Raw genomic sequence first — 17,410 nt, forward strand, 5'->3', positions numbered from 1 at the left:
GTAAGATATGGTTTAATTAAAAAGGTGGCCTGTAAAAGTAAGGAGGTTCTAACAAATGATTTGTCCTTGGCTGAAGAGACTCTTTCACTTACCCTTCAGTACATAAGGGATCTCCTGGTCCAGGAATAATAATCTGTAAATATTAGCTCTGGGTGATTAAAAAAATCTATTTTGCCCAACTTAGTGAAACTGTCCTTTATGTAGCTGATCCAAGGGATGCTAAGCACCGGGTATAAACCCAAACAATCCTTTACAACAAAATGGTTACAATATTTGGCATGACATGCCCACGCCGATATCCAGACGTAGGGGCCATAGCAGCAAAATGTCCTCTGTGTAACCAATGCCTACCTCCCTCATACATGATAATGGAAGATGAACTCTGTGGAAGAGGAGGGAGCCTTCTCAAAAAGGTATTCTCCAAAACTTGAAGGGAAGACACATTGACATACCCCAGATATCACTACCGTTTGCTGCAATGGAAACACATTTTGCACTGTAAATCTCTAACATGGCCTTGATTGATTTGTGTCCCATCCTAGATGAAAACTCAAACACAGAAACAATATTCCTCAAAAACATATGTACTCTGACAGCTATGAGGGGAGACCAAGAAAATGAAGAGTCAAACAAGATTCCCAAATGAGGGAATACTGTGACTCAAACGAGGAGGTTGCCTTTTAGACAATACGGTCTGGATTTAGTAAATCAAGGTCTTACCACCATAACGTGGGACTTTGTAAAATTGGTGCTCAGATCTAGATTATCCATGAATTCCACAAATCCATTGAGGAGGAGATACAGACTCAATGCAGTACGTGGTATAAGGCAGCATTGTTCGCTTAGAGTAATACAGGCATCGGGCATGGAATAATCATAAGTATGTCCCTTCCTATTTCAATAAATGCCTTCTGTAGGTTGTTAATATATAATGTAAACACAACCGGGGCGAAGATGCAGCCTTGACCGACCACCTGGTTAACTACAAAGTGCTCGGTGTATTCCCCCATCACCAAATCTAAATGAAGCCGAAAGATTAAAATGAAAGTCACATTAAAAAAAAACGAACTGAGGATCTATCCCCCTAGGTCCTGCATGATGGTCCAACATTTCTTCCTAATTACCCTATTGAAGACTGTGCTTAGGTCCATAAATGCAAGATGTATTGCCCCTTTGTTGGCAATCGCATATTTAGCTATGATCATATTCAAGTCTTTGGTCAATAGTGCCTAAGACGAATATATGACATTGCAACTCAAACAATTACAACGCATGCTTTTACATTGCAGTTTTTACAACTCAAATACCATTACATCGCATGATTTTACAACGCAGACCATTACAACATATTGTTTTTAATTATCATTACAACGCATTACATTACAACGCATTACATTTGAACGCATGCCATTACAACATATAATACTTTTAGCGCAACAGTAGAATAAGTGTTGGATAGCGTAGGGGTAAAAATTACTATTCACCCCCAGTGAGTGCAACTATAGGAAAAGTGTTTGATAGCGTAGGGGGTGCACAGACATAATATCGACTCCAAAATATCGTTTGGACAGAATATCGAGTTTTAAATATCGTTTGGACAAAATATCGACAGGACAGAATATCGACAGTCAAAATATCGTTTTTAAGGTAAGTGAAGTAATATCGACTGTAAATAATATAGAAAGTGAAAATATCCACGTATATAATCTAGATAGTACAAAATATCGTTTTTTAAATAATATTTAATTATTTATAGTGTTTTTATGTTATAATATGTGTGAAAAGTGTCATTTTATGTTATAATTATTTTTAATTAATGATTTTTTTTAAATTATTGTGTAATTTTATTCTGTAGCGGGTTGTGGGCTTATAGGGGAATAGGGTGGGAAGTAATTTAATTATAAATAATTAAATATGTAAATTTAATTCATTGGTAGTAATAATTAATTAATTGGTAATTAAATAATATTTGTTAATTATTTCAAATGTAATTGGTAATTAATTTAATTTAATTGATTAATTGCTAATTATGTAAATTAAAATAATTTATTTCCTGTAGCGGGTTGTGGGTTTATAGGGGAATAGGGTGGGAAGTAATTTAATTATAATTAATTAAATATGTAAATGTATTAATTGGTAGTAATATTTAATTAATTGGTAATTAAATAATATTTGTTAATTATTTAAAATTTAATTGGTAATTAATTTAATTTAATTGATCAATTGCTAATTGTGTAAATTTAAATAATTCATTTCCTGTAGCGGGTTGTGGGTTTATAGGGGAATAGGGTGGGAAGTAATTTAATTATAATTAATTAAATATGTAAATTTAATAATTGGTAGTAATATTTAATTAATTGTTAATTAAAAAATATTTGTTAATTAATTAAAATGTAATTGGTAATTAATTTAATTTAATTGATTAATTGCTAATTATGTTAAATTAAAGGGGTATTTTTAGGGTTCAGGGTCAGTTTTTGGTTTTTGGGTAAAGGGGTATTTTTAGGGTTCAGGGTCAGTTTTTAGTTTTTGGGTAAAGGGGTATTTTTTGGGTTCAGGGTCAGTTTTTAGTTTTTGGGTAAAGGGGTATTTTTAGGGTTCAGGGTCAGTTTTTAGTTTTTGGGTAAAGGGGTATTTTTAGGGTTCAGGGTCAGTTTTTAGATTTTGGGTAAAGGGGTATTTTTAGGGTTCAGGGTCAGTTTTTAGTTTTTGGGTAAAGGGGTATTCTAAGGGTTCAGGGTCAGTTTTTAGTTTTTGGGTAAAGGGGTATTTTTAGGGTTCAGGGTCAGTTTGGGGTTTTTGGGTAAAGGGGTATTTTTAGGGTTCAGGGTCAGTTTTTAGTTTTTGGGTAAAGGGGTATTTTTAGGGTTCAGGGTCAGTTTTGGGGTTTTGGGTAAAGGGTTTTTTTTAGGGTTCAGGGTCAGTTTTGGGTTTTTGGGGTACAGGGGTACAGTGTAAAAATAAAGTAAAATTAAATTTACATTAATTTAATTTAATGAAATGAAATTAAATTGAATTATATTAATTTAATTTTAAATAATTTAAATTATAAAAATTATTATATACTTACCAATACTTACGTTGTAATGGTAGTGCGTTGTAAAAGTTGCGTTGTAACGTCATATATCCACTGTTGCACTCCATGGAGTGGGAATAGTAATTTTAACCCCTACGCTATCCAACGCTTTCCCTACTGTTGCACCCACTGGAGTGGGAATAGTAATTTTTACTCTTTTGTATTTGTACGTTAATAATATTGGCTATTATTTAATTAAATTTTGTTACTATATATATATATATGTTTTAAGAAATATGATAAAAAAATATAATTTTTTTACTTTCATTAATTGTTTAATTATTAAAAGTTATTTTAAGTATTGTTAAGTATATTTTAGTAATTCATTTTTTATATTAATGTAATTAAACATTGTTTTTATTAAAGTCGATATTTTTTACAACTATATTTTTGTAAACGATATTTTTAACTCGATATTTTTGTACTTACCTGTTTGTAGATAGAAACTCGATATTTTGTCTCTCGATATTTTGTCAACGATATTTTTGTTGGTCGATATTCTGTCCCTCGATATTATTTCAGTGATCCAGCGTAGGGGTAAAAATTGCTTTTCCCAAGTACCCCAAAACCTATACCCACTCCAAAACTTAAAAGTCTCCATTACTAACCTTATAATGTGTTGTGATGGTATGCATTGTAATAACATGCATTGTAATGGCATGCGTTGTAATGACATGCGTTGTAATGGCATGCAATGTAAAAGCACTTGCGTTGTAAAAGTTACGTTGTAAAGGCATTGTGATGTAATGCCTGCGTTGTAATGGACGTTTCCCACCTAAGCCTGGACGAAAACCATACTGAATGTTTTGCCTCATAGCCCAACTCACTAGTCAATTCAATAGAATATGGCCAACAATTTAAAGAGTAGAGCTAATTAATGAGACAGGCTGATAGCTGAACGGTTGCCTTTTTTAAAAACAGGGTCGATCACAGAGGTGGACCAAGCATCAGGAAAGGACAATTTCACAACCTCATTCAAATAAAGAGTTAAAAGACGAGCCCAGAAGCCAAAAAAAGATTTTAAAAAGTCAAGCGGGATGCCATCTGGTCCAGAAGCCTTGTTTGGCTGAAGCAGTGAAATGGCATTACTGACCTCTTTTAAAGTAAAAGTAATGGGAGCATAAGGGTCATCAAGCAGGCCGACAAGTGACATAGAGTAGGGAACATCATAAATTGACTCAAAATGTTCAACCCATGCCCTAGGTAAAATAGTGAACTGTAATGCAGGATCAACAGATATCCTTAGAATAGGATGGTTTACAATTACCCAAAACTGAGAACTGTCTCTCAAATGGCTAGCAGCTAACAACTGTTCCCAAGCTTCATCTCTCAATAAACACTTTTGCAATTCTATGGTACTCTTATAAGAGGAACAACATGTTGAAACCCAATTATGATCTCTATAGACTGACTTAAGTGCCTGTAAATGAACTCGACGATCATTGGAGGAATTGGTAGCAAACCACTTAGGAGTTCTAGGCCTATGGGTGTATTTCTTACCTGTTAACAAAATCTATATGCTATGGCTGGTGGCATTACAAGAATTATGGTAGCTACAGCGGAACTATTTAGAAATGCACCAATCTAAGTAAAACAGGCCCTAATTAAATATCTTTGGAAAGCTTCAGGTATCATTGTACACCATTTCAAAGGATCACTGAAAGAATATCGATAACACAAATATAGACTTACCAAAATATCGAGTAAAAAAATATAGAATGCAAAAATAACAAATCCCTATCTCCAAACAGGTACGTACAAAAATATCGAATCAAAAATATAGTTGTAAAAAATATAGTTAGTCAAAATATTGAATTTTTTAAATGTCTTAAAAATAATTGAATATTAATGAAATAATAAATATAATTAACTTAAACATACTTAAAATACTTAAATAACCTTAAAATTAATAAATAATTAATGTAACTTAAATTTTTTTATATATTTTGTAATACATATATATATCTAAACATAATATTAATAAAAAATATAAAATATTTTTACCGTAGGATAGCGGGAAGGTTAAATTTACTATTACCACTCCAGTGAGTGCAACAGTATAGAAAACATTGGATAGCGGGAAGGGTAAAAATTACTATTCCCACCAAAGTGAGTGCAAAAGTAGGGAAAGCGTTGGATAGGGTAGGGGTAAAAATTACGATTCCCACTCCAGTGAGTGCAACATTAGGGAAAGCGTTGAATAGCGTAGGGGTAAAAATTACTATTCCCACTCCAGAGAGTGCAACAGTAAGGAAAGCGTTGGATAACGTAGGCATAAAATGTACTATTCCCACTCCAGTGAGTGCAACAGTAGGGAAAGCATTGGATAGTGGGAGGGTAAAAATTACTATTCCCACTCCAGAGAGTGCAACAGTAGGGAAAGCGTTGGATAGCAAAGGGGTAAAAATTACTATTCCCACTCCAGAGAGTGCAACAGTAGGGAAAGCGTTGGATAGCGTAGGCATACAATTTACTATTCCCACTCCAGTGAGTGCAACAGTAGGGAAAGCATTGGATAGCGGGAGGGTAAAAATTACTATTCCCACTCCAGAGAGTGCAACAGTAGAGAAAGCGTTGGATTGCGTAGGGGTAAAAATTACTATTCAAACTCCAGAGAGTACAACAGTAGAGAAAGCGTTGGATAGCGTAGAGGTAAAAATTACTATTCCCACTCCAGTGAGTGCAACAGAAGGGAAAGCGTTGGATAGCGTAGGGGTAATAAATACTATTCCCACTCCAGAGAGTGCAACAGTAGGGAAAGCGTTGGATAGCGTAGGCATGCAATTTACTATTCCCACTCCAGTGAGTGCAACAGTAGGGAAAGCATTGGATAGCGGGAGGGGAAAAATTACTATTCCCACTCCAGTGAGTGCAACAGTAGGGAAAGCGTTGGATAGCGTAGGGGTAAAAATTACTATTCCCACTCCAGAGAGTGCTTCAGTAGGGAAAGCGTTGGAGAGCGTAGGCATAAAATTTACTATTCCCACTCCACTTGTATATTGAGTCCCCAGTGTTCAGTCAAAAACAGTCTGCATGGGCCTGATTGAGATTTTGAGTGAAGTGGATTTTCCAATTTTTACATGGGGTTAATTTATTTTTGTGACCACGCATTTCCATTTCCAAGGGCAGGCCATGGCAGGTGGTATCCATGTGTTCATTGGTAACTCCTCCATTTGGTATTGACAAGTCTTCATTAATGAAATGTTCATTGATACCCAGACCTATGACTGGGTGTGAACGTTTGTATTGTTCAGCATTCTGTCTATCATCTGTTCTTGTTGCTTTTGTCACCCTAAGTGGTAAGGGTATGCCCAGAAGTGGGTCCTGTGCTCACTGTGCTGGATTAAAGCTAGCCTGGCTGATGAGGGTGATACCCCAAAATCAATGCCGGGAGGTCCTGGCTTGGCAGCTCAGGCTGGATGGCTCCCTTGAGGAGCAGGGTCAAGACTGATTTGCATATGGCTGTATCCAAATTGGGGTGGTGTGGTGAGCAAAAGAAATATGGATTAACCCAGATCTGTGGCTGGGTGTAAATGTTGACATTGTTCAGCATGCCGTCCCTCATCTGTTCTTTTTGCTTTTGTCACCCTAAGTTCAAAAGGTATCCCCAAACATGGCTCCCATGTTCACTGTGCCCCTGGATTCAAGCTAGCCTGGCTGATAAGGGTTGAAACTCCGAAACTGGTACCAGGGTGCCAGTTTCCGGTCCAGGGAAGTCCTGGCTTGGCTGTTTGGCCTGGACTGTTACCATGGGGAGTAGGGCCAAGACTGATTTCCATATGGCTGGGTCCAAATTGGGTTGGCGTGGTGAACAAAAAATGATGAATTAACTCAGATCTGTGACTAGGTGTGAATGTTAGCATTTGTCAGCATTACGTCGATCATCTGTTCTTTTTGCAAATATTCTTGCAAGCAAAGTTATGTAATCTGTAGCTAGGCTACCATCTATTTGTGCCTGACAAATATGGTTATATTGGTTAAGTTATCTCAAATTCTGCAATGCTATATTGTCTGCCTTTTTATAGATGATTGCCCAACAGCCCACATGCAGTTTAATATTGTGATGTCATTATTTGTCCTTTAGTTTCGGGTAGATGGTGTGATCGTTGTTGTGTGAGGTTGCTGAAGGTCACAATATGCTTGAGCCTTTTCAGACTCGTCCCTCACTAAAATTCCCAATGTTCTTTCATGAACTTTGCTTTTAAGACATGTGCACCACAAAATACTCTTTTGTCTTTTTTAGACTTTGGTGGCCATTTTCAAAGGATCTTAGGTTTTGGTCATTGGCTGATCAAGATGTGCGCTGGATCATATTTGCACTATTGGTGAAAATGTTTATCATAGTTTTCTGGTACATCTATTTCAGTTACCCAATGTATTTTGACTATTTGGCTACTGAAGACATCCGATAAGGTGTTGCCACTCAAGTATAACTAAAGACTGCTCCACTGCAGACTCTGCCACATTATTTTATGCCACTCTATTCCACTTACAATTACATATTTGCACTTACATACATATTTACTGATAAAAGTATACCGTGCACAAATGAAAATGTGTGGAAATGTCATCATCCACTGTATTGATTTGATCATCATTAAAGTTCATTTATAGACATTTACATTTTGTTGTGTGATAGAAAATAAAATCATACAGCCTTTCTCGAGCAGACCCACCATTAGCCAGCATAATTGTCAGATAAATACTCTCACTCTGAAGTCAGTGAAAAAAAAACTAAACACCAAACTCCCTGAAAGACGCAGCCTGATATTTGACCTCTGTCTTTGAATGCACAGCAAATGTGACAAGATAAGAACAAGATTCAAAGGCCTGTTTACAGAAAGCAAGTTTGTGGAAGAATACAGTATACAAGGTTTGGACAATGGGAGGGATGCACTCAAGCTTGCCAGCCAAAAGCAAATAAAGCCAGGAAATAGAAATCCAGAAAATGTGAGATACAAATCACAAAGCTAATGGTAAGCAACAGGTGGAATGCATTCCTAGGTCAACTTTCTGAATGTGCCTAACATGTCTTTAGCAAACCAGACAGTTGCGCTCTCTGGTAGGCTGCAATCTAAAAAGTTTGGACCTCTATCACATAAGCCTATGTCCTCCATATATTATTAACCAGGCACCACCTGTGTCTGGAAATCCACAGATCTTACTATGGGGAGGTGGTTTATTCTATATGGACCCAGGAGAGGAAACCCAATCAACTGTTAGTTGTCCACTAATGGCCATCTTGTAATCAAGCTATATCTATAGAGGATACCGAGATTGCTTGCAAACCCTCTTAGAGACAAGCAAAATAAACTAGTATTAATGGAAAAAAGTTCTATGTGCTAAAAAGCCACACTTGCATAAGGAGAGTAGGTATTAGAGACATCAGTGGGAAACAAGCTAATGGATTGAAGTAAGACAGAAAACAAAATAAAGAGTAAACATTTAGTGTGAATAGAAATGAGAAGATAAAGGAGAGAAAATATACAAATAGGTGTGAAATAATGGAAAATGTACAGGGGCATGAAAGACAAAATGAAAGTAGGAGAAAAAGAGAATGGAAAGGATGAAGATAGGAGTTAAATGTAAAGATAAAGGCAAAGGAATACAATTGTAGATTAGTCATAAAAGTGAGAAATTGGGGAAAATGTTGCAAACAATAAATAATTTTAAAATGAATGGATAAATGGATAGTAGGGAACAAAAAATGGGATATGGAAACAAGCAGAAAAATGGAGGATCCTAAACATGGATCCAAACACACTCATCAAAAAAGGCTGAAAAACAGAGAATGTTTTAATTGTTTTTTATATGTATAGCATGACCAATCACCGCTATCAGCTTGCTAGTGATGGTGGAGTGTAAAAGTCTCCTGCATTGACAAAGCCAGTAGAAACTGCCACGATGGAGAACTACAGCACTGGATAGTGCAACAGTACAGAATACAGGGCATCACCAAGACCACCTTCTGGTGTCTGGCGCACCTCCAAGGAATATCACAAGAAAGGGTGGAGTGTAGAGACGATACGATTTGGGAGGAATCAAAGAGAAGTCTGAGCACACTTTTGAAATCCAGGCATGCTCTCCCATCGAATGCTGAACACATAATGAAATAAAAAACACATAGGAAATGTAGTTCTAGCAGTGGAAGGCAACGCTCAGGCAAATTAAAAGCAAGGATAAGATAAACTCCAGGGGAGCCACCAAAATAGAATATGAGGAAAGTCACCAATAAAAAGCAGCTAACTGAGATTGGCAAGAAAGCCCTCTAACCATGCTCAAGGGCTGACACTCTGTAGAACTGTATATTATACTGTCAAAGACAAATAGCTGGATCTTGCTGTAGTGAGACCATAAAAGTAGATTGACTACCTTGGGTGTACTCACACAAAGCAAAATCCAACTTGGAATTAATTTTAGACATACCCTATGCAAGCATGACAAAGATATCTTTTTGAAAAAGTATTTTTCAACAGGAATGACCTCAGACTCTCACTACATATTCAAGTCTACCTTGTGGTAGCACTCTACCCCACACTACTCTAATATGCACCTCTGCACTCGTCCCCAATATTCTCCACACCACTCCATGACACTCCACTCTATGCCACTCTACTCTGCAAAACTACACCCTATGCCACTCTACTCTGCAAGCCTGCACTCTATGCCACTGCACTCTACTCAAATGTACTCTACTATGTACCACTCCACTGTACGCCAGTTCACTCTATGCAAATCCTATCTATGCCACTCAACTCTTCTCGTATATTTTGAGAACAAGGGTACCCCATAAAGCGAACCTGGGGTGAAAACGTATTTAAGGAACAGTGGTTCAGGGGTGGCCTAATAAGGTCCTTGAGAGAATATCTGCAGTGTATAATTAATTAACACTTAGGGAGCTTGAGGTGTAGGTAGACATAAACTCATTAGTTTATTCTCATTTTTTAGCATATAAAAAAATATATATCAAAGACGTTTCAGGTGCTCATATTGGTGACAAAGTGCAGAACGAGACATGAGTGAACATAGTGAAGACGAAAGAACACGTCACACAACAACAAGGTATAAACCACATAAATATATACAGTAGAGTGGGGGTATTTCCTTGGATAGGTCGACGGCGTTTCGATCTATAGTGATTTTAGATCATCCTCAGGACTGATGAGCTTCCTGAAATCTCCAAATGAATTGGTGGGCGTGATAAATCAATTCAAGATTAAAACGGAGTCCTCGAAAAATACAGCGGTCAGATTTCTTATCTGATTTTCTATACAATTATAATCCATCGGTCATTGTGACAGTAGTACTGCAGTGGTGATTAAATATTCGCTTGAGTCGAATTTAAAGTTCTATGATTTTTGGATCGGTTAAAATTAATGGTGGTATGTAGGTCTCTGGAGTAAATTGTAATAAGCCCGTGGTCCGTAGTTGGAGGTCCGAAGGGCGGCTCACTTGCTTCTGAGGAGAAGGGTTCGTCCTCGAAACAAATCGCCTCGACTTAATCAGGGCGATTCGGGAGCTGCAGAGTGGAGTCCGGTCGTCTCGTTTCCTCGCTGCTCTCACCGGTGAGAGCAGCGAGGAAACGAGACGACCTCTCAAGGACCTTATTAGGCCACCCCTGAACCACTGTTCCTTAAATACTCAACTCTTCTCTGCACCACTGCACTCTACTCTGAAACAATCTATTATGTGCCACTGCATGTGGTGCCACTGCACTTAGCGCCACTCCACTCTACTCTGCACCCCTCTACGACACTACACTCTATGCAAATGCATGCACTACACCATTTTACTCATAACTAATGCACACTATGCCACTCTACTATCCACCACTGCACTATAAGCCACTATACTCTACGCCACTGCACTCTTAACCATTGTACGGTCACTGCACTCTACACCACTCTATTCTACTCTTTGCCATTGCAATTTATGCCACTTCGTTCTATTCTGTGCCATTGCCTTCTATGCTACTCTATTCTACTCTGCACCACTGTACCTTTCACCACTGCTCTCTATGCCACTCTAATCTGTACCACAACACTCTACGCCACTCTACTCTGCGCCATTGCATTCTACGCCAATGCACTCCACGCCACTCAACTATACACTACTGCACTCTATGACAGTAAACTCTGCAACACTGCAGTCTCTCCCACTCAACGTTATGCCACTCTACTCCACTTTTCTCTACACCACTGTTCTCTACGCCACTGAACTCTATGCCAATCCACTCTAAGTCACTCTAATCTACTCTGAACCACTGCACTTTACAAAACTCTAGTCTATACCACTGCACTCCACGCCACTTCACTCTACTCTGAAATTTACTCTTTGCCATTGCTGTCTTTGCCACTCTGCCCTGCTGCACTCTAAGGCACTGTACCCTGCCCCAATGCATTATGTACCACTGTACACAAAACCAATACTCTCTTAATCACTTCACTCTATACCGATCTACTCTGCGCCCCTGCACTGCACTGTAAACCACTATACTCTGCCGCTGCACTCTATGGCACTCTACTCTACACCATTGCACTATATGTCACTTTACAGTGCACCACTGTATGCCACTGCACTCTACACTAAGGCACTCTATGCCACTCTACTCTACACCACTGCACTGTACTACACACTACTCTGCAGCACTGCATTCTATACCACTCTATTCTATTCCACTCTACTCTATGCCACTGCACTCTAGTCTGCATCACTCCATTCCACTCTACTGCAGTCTACACCAATGAACTCTATGCCTCTCTACTCTGCACCACTCTACTCTACACCAGTGCACTCTAGCTCACTCTTCTTTGAACCACTGCACTCTTCGCCACTGTACTCTACCCCTCTCCTGTCTAGGCCACTCCACTCTGCACCACTCCACTCTATGCTACTCCACTCTGCAACACTACTCTCTATGCCAATGCACTCTATGCCACTACTCTATACCACTCCACTCTACCCTGCACCACTCCACTCCACTCTACTCTGAAACAATCTACTCTAAGACACTGCGCTTTATGCCACTGCACTCTACACCACTCTACTCCACTCTGCGCCACTCCACTCTATGCCTCTGCACATCAACACTGTGCCATTCTATGCTACTGCACTCCATGCTACGCCACTCTTCTCTAAACAACTGCACTCTACACCAATGCACTCTACACCACTTTACTCAAAACCAATGCACCCTACACATCTGCACTTGCATCAACTACTTTGCACCGCTGCCCTTTATGCCACTACCTCTACAATATTCTAATCTGGGCCCCAGCACTCTATGCCACTGCATGCTATGTTACTGCACTCTATGCCATTCTGTTGTACTCTGCACAAATACTGTACACTACGTCACTGCTCTCTGCACCACTCTATTCTGCACCACTCTAGGACGCGTCACTCTATGCACCAGCTCACCATGACGTGGCACTCTATTACCCTGAACTCTGACACTCTACTCTGCATGACTTCACTCTATGCCACTGCACTCTACTCTGCATCACTCAACTCTACGCCACTCTACTGCACTCTATATCACTGCACTCTATGCCATGGTCCCCAAAGCTACATTACTCCACTCTTCCCTGCACCTCTCCACTCTATGCCACTTCACTCTACGCTACTTTACTCCACTCTGCACCACTCATCTCTATGCCACTCTAATCTATTCTGCACTGGACTCCACACCACATTACACTACTCTGTGTCACTGCATTCTACGTCAATCCCCTTGACACCACTTTACTCAAAACCAATGTACTGTAAGCCACTGCACTCTATGCCAATATACTCTGCACCACTGTACTTTATGCCACTTCACTTTTGGGCACTTTACCCCACTACACTCTATGATACTCCACTTCATGATACTCCACACTATGATGCTCTACTCCATTAAACTCTGCGCCACTGACACTTTACTCCACTCTATGCCACTCCACTCTACAACACTCTACTCTACTCTATGCCATTCTATGACACTAATACACTCTACAATGCTCTATGCAACTCCCTCTATGACCCTCCATGCCACTTTGCTCAGCTCTATTCTATGACACACTACTCCACTCTACTCTATGCCACTCTACTCTAGGACAATCTACTTCACTCTACACCACTCTGTCCTACAACACTCTACTCCACTCTACGCAACAACCTCTATGCCACTCCACGCTTCTCTACACCACTCCAAGACACTCTATGCCACTCCACTCTGCACCACTCTACTCAACTCTGAAACTGTACTCCACTTTACACCACTCAACTTTTCACCCTTACACTCTACGACACTCCTTGGCACTTTGCTCCCCCCTCAACCATATGTGCTACTCCGTGACACTCCACTTCACTCATCTCCTCTCCATGCCACTCAACTCTACTTTACGCCACTCCATAACACTTCACTATACTGTACTTTACAACATTCCATGCCACTCTCCTTTACCCCATTAACCTTTAGCCATGCTGAACAGCAGCCACTCTCGTGTTCAACATTGCCAAACATATTGGAGAAGCCAATAGCTCTTGCATAGGGGAAACCTATTGGCTTTGGCAATGCTTGTTTGCCTTTCTGTTTACCTTCTAGCTAGAGGTGGGGGCGGGCATGTAGAGCTAAGTGGGGAGAGTTGTGATATCCATTGCACACCTTGCTAGTCTTGAGTCAGATTATGTTACGGGGTACTGCCTCAGGTTTGCATTATTTGCTTTATAGTTTCCTGCCTACATTCCAGTGGATAGAAGGTAATTGTTGGCCCTTCAAGACCACTCCTATTGCAACCATTTCTGGTAGTGCCTCCCTGAAAATGTTCATAAACACCCAAAATCCTACTTATTGTGGGTCGTGTCCAAACCTGGACATGCACATAGATGTATTCCAGTAAAGACCAGGGTGCTTATTTATGAGCCCTTGCATCACTTTTACGCCTCTGGTGCGTCAAAAAAAGGGACGCACCAGCAGAGTAAAAAATGTACCTTGTTGCACCATATTTACAAAGTGACACATCTAGGTAGATGCGTCACTTTGTAAACCCCTGCGCCACATTATACCTGCGCCAGGTATAATGTACGCAGAGGGGGCGTTCACCCGCAAAAAGCCTCGTAATAGTGACGCAGTGAAATCTATGAGATTTCACTGCGTCACTTTTAGGACGCTGTTGCGTCAAAATCTTTCGCCTACCTCACAGCAGGCGTAAGACTGACACAAGCCCTTTCACATGGGGCTTTCCCCATGTGAACGGACGCATTGCTGGAGTTGCGTGACTTTTGTGACACACTCCAGCAATGCGTCACTTTTGCGCTTACAGATACGTCAGAAATACTGACGTATCTGTAACTCCTTGCACAATGATGCGTCATACTGTAAATATGACGCATCATTGGTGGTGCAAGGAGGGCGCAGTGAAAAGTGACGCATCGCTGTTTTCACGCAGCTATGCGTCACTTTTCATAAATGAGGCCCCAGGTTTCCAGGATGGGGAGGAAGGGAGAGCACTCCCACAATTGATGGGTATACAGAAGTGCTTTTTCACTGAAAAAATATTTCCCCATGGAGAAAGGAAAAGTAAGTAAAAGTGCAAATATACACTTATCTTCAGTTTACATATGTGTATTTGTAAACGTTACAATTTTGTGTGTGAAAATACCTAGGTATTTTAGTATCCGAGAACATCTGTGACTCAACATTTCAGCCACTTTCATAACACAATGTGTCCCCAGGAAATTTTAAGAAACCACTCCCACACTGCGTGGTATCTTGTCCCTTCATCAGGTAAAAACATAAACATAACACAATAATTATTTTTAATGTATCTACTAAACTGAACAGAAGAATTTCATTGCCACGTACAGCTGACATTGCTCATCATGAGCCCTGAAGTCCATCTTGGAATCACATGCTGGGAATTGTGGGAGTTTTAAGCCATTTAATGAATTTGAGGAACAACAAAATATACACTGGATCGTGCAACACGCTTTATCTAACATTAATGAAGGTAATGATAAAACAAATGATGGAAATTTTTTAAAAAACATATACTATTTCTCCTTCACTCAGAATATTGCAAGGTCATTTAGGCTCCAGACTGTAGTGTATCTCCAAGGTTATCACGAAAATGGACCAGGGTTAGCTCATCCATGTTGAGCTGGGTTTGATTTGTCCATCACTGGTTCTTTTGTAAGAGGTCAATGGATTTGTTTAAGATTCAGTTGAAGGAAATGAGTCCAGTGCTTAACTTGTAAAATAATATGTGATGGGTCTTGGAGTTTTGTTCAGAAGCCCACAGCCGGGGCTATCAAATTTTGGGGGTGCCGAATACAAAGACTGCCCAGTCTTTATTCCACCTTATGCCACTTTCGTTCACGATTAGACACCCCGCCCCTTAATCCCACACTTGCAGGTACTTTTTTCTTCCTTCATTCTTCCTATCTCCCTGTTTTTCTGTTTCGTTCTTCCTTCTTCTTTCCCTCTTTTGTGTTTTTCTCTCTCCTGCGCTGGGTCAGAGTTGGATGAGAAAATGTAAGTGAAGGGCCCCAGAAATGAGTGTCAGTCGGCCCCTCCTGCAACCACCAACTTGAAGTAAGCACTGGAAATTACCCAATACATTCCAAAGGCTACTGAATTTTACACAAGAATTTGTTCTTGCTTAGTCACTAGGATAGAAGTCACCGACTTCTTGACAAATTCAAGACTGTGCTTTCCTTTCTTTAAGTTCAGGTCAAAGTTTCACTGGAATGTACATTTTCAACGTAACCTGTTTATTACTGATTGTTATTGTTGCTGAATCTGAATTATTTTATAAACAATACAACAAAAATGTATTTCTGCAGGTTAAGCACTTGTTAACTTGTTATTAAGCGTGTGCTATATTATTCCACAAATGTGTCCCCTCACCTCTCATTTTGGACATTCAGTACTACCAGATCACAGAAGTCTGTTTGAAAACAGAATATAGCTTCCGCCATTTATTAGCGTTTCTATTTCAATGTTTCTAAAAACATATTTTTATTTGCATTTTCAACCAAAACAGAACAACCAACGTGTCACAGATAGTCATTCTCACACTCAAATACCATTCCCCTCCCCACCCGCCTCCCATAGCATCATTTACATGTCCTGTACCCACATAAAATCTGGCTCTGTCGCAGGTGACACATTTGACGATCCACTTCCCTCTCCACCCGAACTCCCCCGAAGTGTAATATTCATGCCCCAGTACACTCCATCACTGAATGCTGTAAGATTCGAAAGGACCATCACTGCGCTAATCAGGTTTCAGGCCCCCATCAAATCCATGATATTTCCTCCATTTCCCCCACAACTTACGGAACTTCTGGGGGCATCCTATCGCTTTATATGTGACCCTTTCTGCTGCCATATACATGTCCATTCCCCTTCTCCAGTCTTCCAGCCGAGGGGGAAGTGCCGCCCCGTGGGCGTGCCACATCTCTTTTTGCCACCACTAGTGACAATAATGCGAAAATAAGTTGTGGGCGACTCAAGTCAATGTCGTGAGATATTCCCAGCAGTACGAATTTAGGGGCTAGGGGAAGTGTGGCCTCAAGCACCTTACTCAACTCTCCCAATATTTGTGTCCAGTACGTGTGAATGGCAGGGCAGTCCCAGTTGGTATGGTAGAAGTTCCCCTGTGGAAGCCTACGTTGCAGACAAATTGGATCACTTGCCCGGCCTATTCGGTGAAGTCGAACCCTGTTGAAGTATACTCTGTGTAATATTTTGTATTGGATGAGACGGATTTAATCGCCCCCTCCCTATTGTTGTATGGCGTTCTAGGATCCTAGCGAAATTTACCGATTCATGACCGTATATAGGTATAATTCACATTGCCCTTATATAGATATAGAAATCATACCCATATTTGGACATAACCAAACCAGTCTAAATACAGGCATGGGTACTTCCACTAGTTCCAAAAAGCCACCTCGATTTCTTGGATAACTCAGCTTCAGCAGTCAGGGACATCCCCTTACTTGAATATTGATTTGTCCTAGAAATCATGGCGTTTTCAAAGAACTACCATTTCCTTGGAGCTCTTTGATGATGTTATTATGTCCGACGTTACGTCAAACCAGGCACCTTCAAGATATAAATATGCCTACACTTGCCCTAGCAAACACACGGTGGTTCGGAGCAGCTCAACTATCTACTTGCCCGACGCAGCTCGCTACAGCAAGTGCCGAAGGAAGCCGACCCTCCAGCTGACGCACTGACAGGGAGGCTGCCTTTCTCTCACTGAGAATCCAGCTCCAGTGTTTCCAAGCTCCCCTCGCGGGGTGTTGGGAAATCGAGTCCCAAGACAGAGATACCAGACCTCC

Source organism: Lissotriton helveticus, chromosome 6, assembly GCF_964261635.1.
Source record: "Lissotriton helveticus chromosome 6, aLisHel1.1, whole genome shotgun sequence".
Taxonomy (NCBI): domain Eukaryota; kingdom Metazoa; phylum Chordata; class Amphibia; order Caudata; family Salamandridae; genus Lissotriton; species Lissotriton helveticus.